General features: G+C 41.0%; 1 non-coding gene across 1 annotated transcript; it reads left to right on the top strand.

Annotated features, from left to right (window-relative positions):
• The first annotated feature begins 8,569 nt into the window (after positions 1-8,569).
• TRNAR-ACG (transfer RNA arginine (anticodon ACG)) lies at positions 8,570-8,642 on the top strand. Its single transcript has one exon. It is a non-coding gene; the product is annotated as a tRNA-Arg (tRNA).
• Positions 8,643-8,868: the final 226 nt, after the last annotated feature.

Genomic DNA, 8,868 nt, shown 5'->3' with positions numbered 1-8,868 from the left:
CTTCGCGGATAGTTGTCCTTTCTTTTCTCGGTCTAAAACCCTTTCGACGGTCCATCGGGACACTCCCACGGCGATTGAAATATCTTTTTGCGATATTTGCGCGTGGGACAGATCAAGAATACGCTGCCACTTCGTCATGGTGCAACTGTCAAACTAAGTAAATCATTTTCTTTTATACACAGCCTACTACCACAAACGAAGTGACAGACGGAGCGGCTCGAAAACTTTGGTGACTAACTTGCTATTTCAATTTTTCAGTGTACCACATGGCAACACTACTACCATAGAGGTAACTCTAATGCCTTGTTCAGACTGGAGAGTTATAACATGTTATAACGGTTGTCAAATAATTGCAACACAGAAACCACCATCAAGATAGCGCTATAACATGTTATAACCATAGAGGTAACTCTAAGACCACTGGGTCCCGAAGAAAATCATTATTATTTTTGGCTCACTCAGTACCAGAACAACGGTCCCAAGCAGTCCCAAGCTATTTCACTCACCCCTGCATGTTCTGCATGACTCCACACACCCCTGATGTTAACAGTCAAACTTTCATAGCGAATCAAAACAAACATAGTGTAGTAATAGAATTTCAACAAGAATAGGGTACGTTAATCCTTTGCTTGGGACCAATAGGCTACTAAAGTGGTGAGCCAATTTAAAATCGTTAGTTTCGTATTGATTGTTGGATGGATTGTACTAGCATTTTCACCAAATGTATTAGAATGTTTTAGTTCTATCTCTTTCACTCTACTCAAAACTGAAATGCATAAAAAAAAATGACAAAACTGATACACTCTTTGCACACTGTCAAAGAATCATTGTACACAAAATCAACTTTGTTCAAATCAAAACAAAAAAAACTAACCCATCTGGTGGATGATGGCACAAGCTTCCAAGAAAATTCTATTTACAGTGAACCACATTATTTTAATGGCTTTCTGTCACTTCGTTTGTGCTACTACGGTATGAGCTATACGCCTTTTTAATAGAAACTAAGTGATCGATTCAGCCTCTGGCGGTGAGTAAGAGAACTTCAAAAAGAGTGTTGTGAGCAGAAATTTCTGCCGTGAGACATTGGAAGCGGAACACTTTTTCACTATTCCTGATAAATTGATTCATCTGAGATGCTCCAAAGCTTTATCTACAGATGAAAAATTTAATTCTGTATCGTTTTTGAAAGGATCCTGCTGGTGTTCACAAATATTTTTGTTGAGAAAAATGGAAAATTAGGATAATGCCCTAGTGGTTATGATCTTCCGGATTTCTTGCGCGTGAATTGGCAAATCAAAGTTGGTACTCGCGGAGAATAGAAGAACTATGAGAGTGATGATGGTTTCAAAATTTTACACGGTGAGGTATACGAGTGCAATCTTAAAATGCTTTTATTTTGCAAATGGAGCATTTTATATAAATCTGGTTGATGCTATGTTAGTAGAAAACTTAAGGACTACTCAATAGACATATAATACAGAAAAAATAATTTCTTTTTAGATTTTTAGGTGTACACATAGATTTGAGCTTTTCTACCACTGTAGCAGCAACCAGATTTAAATAAAATGCTCCATTTGCAAAATAAAATCATTTCTAGATTGCACTCCTATACTTCCCCCTGGAAAATTTTGAAACCATCATCACTTTTATAGTACTTCTATTCTCCTCGAGTGCCAACTTTGATTTGCCAATAGTTGAGTAAAAAATCAGTTCAGATCTGTGGAAAATCGTAAAATAATACCATTACTGATGGAAATTGGCAAGATGTTTAATGAAAAATGCTTTAATTTGCGTTATGAAAAATCCTTATTATGATGTAAACAAACGGTTTGGTTGACATTTCCTCTCGAACTCGCATGGCGCACTCTACGTTGGTGCTGAATTAAAAAGGCCTATAGGCCTTTTTAATGGGAACTTAACGATCGTTTAACCTCTGGTGGTGAATAGGAGAACGTCAAAAAGAGTGTTGTGAGCTCGGTTGTGAGCAGAAATTTTTGCCTTGAGACATAGGAAACGGAACACTTTTTTACTTTACCTGATAAATTGATTCATCTGAGATGCTCCAAAACTTAATCGACAGTTGAAAAATTTAATTCTGTAACGTTTTTGCATACATCCTGCTGGTGTACAGGAATATTTTTGTTGAGAAAAATGGAAAATTAGAAAAGTGCCTTAGTGGTTATGATCTTCCGGATTTCTTGCGTGTGAATAGTAAGGGTACAAATCAGTTCAGATCTGTGGAAAATCGTACAATAAGACAATTACCGACAGAAATTGGCAAGATGTTGAATGAAAAATGTTTTAATTTGCGTTGTGAAAAATAGTTATTCTGATGTAAACAAACGGTTTGGTTGACGTTTCTTCTCGAACTCACGTGGCGCACTCTACGTTGGTGGTGCATTAAAAAGGCGTATAGTCCTCTCCAGGCGGGTTCGTATTGGTGCGATTTGCGTGTGTTAGTGAGATGATTTTTTTGTTTGCTGTAAGAACTGTCATTCTAAAGTAAAAATAAACAACAAAACGAAAACACAGGAAGTATTTGTTTCCTCCTGGGGTGACGTGCTTGAACGGACCGCACACGTCCGAATGCACTAGCTCGAGTATTTCTGTTGCACGCCTCTGCGCTACTTTCGGGAACGACTGCCGGTGCAGCTTGCCTTCAAGGCAACACTCGCACACCAGCTTTATCCCGCAATCAACCACCTTCATCTGGTTGCCGAGCTCCTTTTTGCTGATCAGGTCCACCACGTCGTAGTCCCTGTGGCCAAAACGACGATGCCACGTATGCTGACAGAAATCGGTATGCCGAGCAGTAGCAGCAACCATAGACCTCGCAGAACATCTCAACAAATACATCCCGTCGCACAGGTCGGCGACGGCCACCGTATGGCCCTTGGTATTTCGGATTCGACATCCATGTGAATCGAACACAACAGAAATATTCTTAGCTACTAGCTTACTTACTGACAACAGGCTACCTTCCAGCTCTGGAACGAACAGGACATCTTGTACCTTCACCTCTTGATCCTTTCCGTTGCCGTTCACGCACAGCAGCATCCCGTTGCCGACGCCAGCAGCAACTGTCTTATTCCCGTTCGCAAGAGTAACATCGACATGCACGTCTTCCACCAGCTCCGAGAAAAATCTCCTGTCGCCTGTCATATGCTGCGACGCACCGCTATCGACGAACCAGTAGCTCTTCAAACCGTTTGCAAAACAGCACTTCACCTCCTCGGCATCGGTGGTTCGACCTGCACTCGCCCAGAATAGTAGGGGTGCACCGGAATCCTGTGCTTGCTTCGCCTTTGGTCCATTGGAACTCCTGCTGCTTCCTTATGCTTGCTGCTTCTGGTTATCCGGCTCGCCTTTCAGTGAAGCCAGATACTTCCGGCAGTTCTTGCGATAATGGCCGGGCTTATTACAATGGAAGCAAACCTTTTCCGCAGACTTCGATTTCGCCATCGTCTTCAGTGCCTTGCTGTCATCGGAGCTGCGACCACGATCCATCCGCTTCTGGTATTCGTCTCGAAGTTTTGACTTCACCAGCTCCACCGTAATATCCTCGTCGGGGCGACTCTCGAGCGCAGTCACCAGGCTATTGTACGTTTCCGGAAGGCTTCTCAAAACCATGGCCACTTTCATCTCCTGCTCGAGCTCCAAACCAGCCGCCTGCAACCGATCAAAAAGCTCCTCAACGTCCAGCAGGTGCGATTCCATATCGCCTCCTTCGTGCAAATTCTTGTTGCATAACTTTTTGAGCAACGAAATCCGTGACGTCACAGTAGCCTTTTCGTGGTGCGTTTTCAACGCATTCCACATCGCACGCGCACTCGTTGCATTTTTGAGCAACCCTAGCTGATTGTCTTCGATGGTGAGACCGATGGTAGCTTTGGCCTTTTCATCCTCCTTCGTCCACTGCGCAGTGACGGGCTCGGGCTTGGCCTCGTCAATGACATGCCACAACTCCTCACGAGTAAGCAGCATCTCCATCCGGAACTTCCAAACGTTCCAATTCGTGTTGGAAAGTCTCGGGAACGAAAACTTCGCAGCGTCCGCCATCTTCCTCCACCTCGAGAAAAAAAATCCTCGTGCGCGCGACTGACCGAAAACTTAAAACGCGTAAAACTCGGAACTTCCCGATTGTCCGCACGAAAAAACTGGGCCCATAACCTGTCGGAGGTTTGGGCAGTGGAATCCGCGTGATTCAAGTGTGGAATTTAATAAAATATGACTCGCGATTATATTGTACTTAACTGAATTGCGTTTTATTTGTAACTGATCGATAGCAAAAACAAAGAGATAGAATAGGGTTACCAACTCTGTGACATCGCACTATATGCCCTGTGGGAACAACGCGGTTCAACAGTGGTACACTGAAAAAATGAAATAGCAGGTTAGTCACCAAAGTTTTCGAGCCGCTCCGTCTGTCACTTCGTTTGTGTTATTAGTGTAGTGTTCGTGAGATCCTGCTTTGAGAACTCAATTCCCCTTGATACCAGTCCCGAAGTGACGTTTCTTCACACACATTTTGACAGTTCCTTATGGGGTTTTGCGTTGGAGTGAGAGAATAAAAAAAAGTCCGCCATGTTTCACACATAGACTGACAGTTACATATGGGATTTCTCCATAGGAGTAAAGAGTTATAGAGCTCTCGTCAACGCCAATAGGTTACGTGCATGCAAAGAAAACCAAGGCATTGTATGCACAGGTGAAACGGGAACCTTATTTGTACGATGGTGCAAACATTATCACGCCTACGGTATACTGTGATGGGTAATACGCTGAACAGACGGCGGTACATAGCAAAAAATGTAATATCGATCAATGTAATTCAAGCTGATGTATGAAATAATGATGTAATAGCAAAAAGCAGATACAATATTACATCAATGGATGTAATTTTGTTCGCAAAATCGATGTACATCGTACAACGCTATATTACACAACCGATGGATTGACCTGGTTGCAGCAGTTTGGATGTAATATTCAACAACTTTTTTTCTTCTGTGTTTGTAATTTAAACCAGTAATATAGTATTTTTGCCAATGTATTTTGTATTAGTGTAGTATTATTAATTTTTCATGAGTGAGCTTTTATTCGCGAGGAAACTCGGAGGAAACGACGGCAAAAGCCATTGTTAATAAATGACATTACGCCCCTTTGAAATGTTTACACTGATATATAAAATTCTCTCATGAACCAAGAGGTGCTCCGGTCAGTAAAAAATATGGTTTTTTTTTTTTTAAATTGGTCTAAAATAAGTGTCTTCTCCAAATTTGGAAATTCGGATTCGGAAGAGGTCAATTTAACTTTTGAAATTTTTCTCGGTCACTTGGCACGGAATAACCCCTAACCAATTTATTTTTATTGGGCCATATTGATGAATACCTTTTCTACTTTTAGCAGTGAGAATAACAAAAAGGACACAGTCACTATTTAAACCCACGAGACGCTACTGACTTAGTCATTTAAATTCTTCACAAAAGACAAACAAGTATGTACATTCTCATCAGCGGTGCTTCTTCTCATAGGATTCCGAACGTGCCAAATTCTGCACTTACAGCATCACCACCACCACCATCAGCGCACCACATCATTGGAAAGTACCAACCAACTATTAGCGTAGGCCATTGACACTGAAGTGTTCTCCGGCCGGGTGGCGACAGTTGACACACTCATCGAAAAATCCAAGAGGACAAGATCAAAACGTAAAATTCCCGCATGTAGGTACCTACGTAAACGAGCCGAGCAGGGAGCACCGCAGACCAGCTGAGATAGGTGATGCTGCTATCTAAACACGGAAGAGCCGAAAGTGCAAAAAACAAAAGTCTATAGGGGACACGGGGTCAACAGGTTCCGCCACCCACTTAGTTTATCGATAAAATGTAATGGATCAAGGCATTTTGGTAAAATGGACGATTCACATATGACGTCCACTCTTGAGGGGGGAGGGGTATATGGGAAAGTATGGGTATGGGAAAAGTATGGGAAAATGAGTGACACAGGGGGGAGGGATGGTCGAACCATTGGAATACGTTGTGGATGTCATATTTGAATCGACCAAAGATCTTTCTCATAGTAACATATTCGATCATTGACTCGGTAATACACTGTACTCTGTGACAACTAACGGAAAACAGATTATGCGTAATTTTCGATAGATGTCACCGCAAACAGCAGCAGGGCAGAAGCTTGACAAAATTAAGCAATTCGTTTTTGTCAGCAAGCCAAACCCAATCTCCCCTACTGAAAAAAAACATGAATCCCAAAAGCCAGCAACCGACACGCTTCCAGTTAACACAAACACAAACAGCAAATTCAAATCCATGAAAGTGGAATGCTATTTTCGTCCACAAGTGCACAATCTTCAATCATCATAATTATAAAATCCGTCGGTGCAAAGATGACCCGGGTGGGACGCGGCAAGAGTGGTCTGGGAAAATTCGATGGATTTATGACAAAACCAAAAGTGAAAAATAAACAAAGTGATGCACATCCAATAATTCGATGCCGGTAGAAGGAGAGGGTTAAAAATAGAGTTCATCTAATGGTTGTTGGTGTTACTTCACGAGAGTAAAGCATAATATTTATTCTGGCGTCTAGCGGTGCGTGAATTTCGCGCCGCCTTATATCCCATTGCTTCTGGTCTCTGCAAGAGGAATTTCATTCAATCTTGACTCATCCATTGAATGGAAATGTATTGATACATTATTTATTTTTCTAATTGGAATTTTGAGCTAAAGTTTGATGACTTTTTGTATATTTCTGTATTTAGGTAGGTGCATTTCCTAAGTCAGGTACAACATAAATAAAAGAAATAGAATCAAAATCGAATCTGGTCAACCGGTGATATGAATACAAAAGTTCAAGCAGCTCAAATTCTGAACATCTGAACTCTCAGTGCTGCTTCGGCAGTCATAAATAATTAGGGGAAAACTTTATGAATAATTTGATTTCAGTCAACCAGTACGTGCTACTAGCAACCTGGGTACTGCGGATTCACTCAATGTGCTTGTCACTGGCAAACGGAGTCAAACATTCAGAAGCAACCATTCTTATCGATCGTCAAGCATCTCATAAAAAGGATCCATACTTTTTCATAATACGTTCTTAATTTTAAGCCCAAAGGCAAAAACCAACAGGCTGTGATGAAAGTATAAAAGTGTGTATGCACTAATCGAGTCAGTAAGGTTTTACTGGGGTTTTGAATTGCGGAACTGTTCGGTAAAACTTTAAAAATCTGTGGAAAATTCAAAAATGAGAAAATTTATTCCGAACTTGTACCAACAATCAATACGAAACTAACGATTTTAAATTGGCTCACTACTTGACTAGCCTTTTGGTCCCAAGCAAATCGATTAACGTACCCATTCTAGTCGAAATTCTACTATTACACAATGTTTGTTTTGATTCGCTATGAAAGTTTGACAGATAAAATGAGGGGTTAGTGGATTTTCCTATGTTTCGAGGGGTGAATCGATTAGCCTGGCACCGAAGAGAGTACCAAAGCTGAGCCAAAAAGTTGAGCACGTTATTTCGGGACCTTCTATTCTAAGAGTTACCTCTATGCTTGTACTGTTAACTCCATTTTATGGTAGAAAATAAAATTTGTCGAATTAATTGTTCCTTATGGATAACAGTCATTTGAATATTTACCGACTTTTCACCAATTCAAAAATCCAGTAAAAATATACTGTCTCCTGTAAAGTAATCTAAAAGTGTAGCTAAGTTTTCAAATGCAGTAAAACAAAATTTGGCGAAACATGTATGTAAACAAACTTTGATGGAGTCATGGGGGCTCGAGCACTCTTGGCTCAGAGCTTTTGGCGGCAATCAACTGAGAAAGAGCAAAACAGTATTGGCTAATCAAAGTAAAGCCAAAACTGGTCATGTGACACCTAGTTTTAAGATCCACAATTACAAAAATGATGATGTACTAAAAAAAAATGTCATGCAGTTTGACAGATATCAAAACGTCATTTTTAATTTTCACCCACTCGCCATCTATGAGTCAATCGTCACTTCGATTCTTCAATTAACTTAAAAATATTTTCAAACAGTTTTTCAATGGATTGTAAAATAAAATCGATCAAATCCGCAGTACCCAGCTAGCAACTAGCGCTCTATGAGTCCATTGGCCTCTTTTACCAATGCCTCACTGCTTCTTGCTGTCTGAGGAACTGACTAAATACCTAATCTTATTGCGTTGCGTCGCGTCGCGACGTCGCTGCCAACGCTCGCTGCCGGCATGAACCATCATCGGGTCACAGTTTGTGACTAGCGGCGTGGATGAATTGGCGATTTCGTTTGTATATAAATACTATGCTAGGCATGTGAATGTTTTGATGGTCCCTATCGCCACTTAGGTAACACGTGCTACCGCCGTAAATTTTGAATTTACATTTATCAGTACGAGTTGGTCACTGATGTAGCGCACTCACTTGCTTACGATGTGATCTCGCTATTTTGTTTTGATTCCGACTTAGTGTTGGCTTTTGCTTAGCCTGAAACTATCTTAACTTACAGTGTGAGGAAATTTGATTGATTAGATTAATCATCTAGACAACAAGGTCCTGTGGCGCAATGGATAACGCGTCTGACTACGGATCAGAAGATTCCAGGTTCGACTCCTGGCAGGATCGCAGATTTTTTTTTAATTTTGAGAGCCAGAAATAGAATGCACAAATGGCCGTTATCAAGGCTCTGATATATAAGGCCAATCAGTCATGACAACGGCCATTTGTGGATTCTATCAACATTGTCATTAACAACGCATATATAGATTAATGGCGATAAGCTCCAACTCGGATTAACTTTTAATCCCGTCCCGGTTTGTATGATCTGCAAAATGTTTGCTTAGAGTCGTGT

Source organism: Ochlerotatus camptorhynchus, unplaced genomic scaffold (genome assembly GCF_037179485.1).
Source record: "Ochlerotatus camptorhynchus isolate MF236.1 unplaced genomic scaffold, CSIRO-AGI_Acam_v1.1 ptg000192l, whole genome shotgun sequence".
NCBI classification, from domain to species: Eukaryota; Metazoa; Arthropoda; class Insecta; order Diptera; family Culicidae; genus Ochlerotatus; species Ochlerotatus camptorhynchus.
Note: the sequence above shows the minus strand (reverse complement) of the source record. Positions and strands in the feature narration are given on the sequence as shown.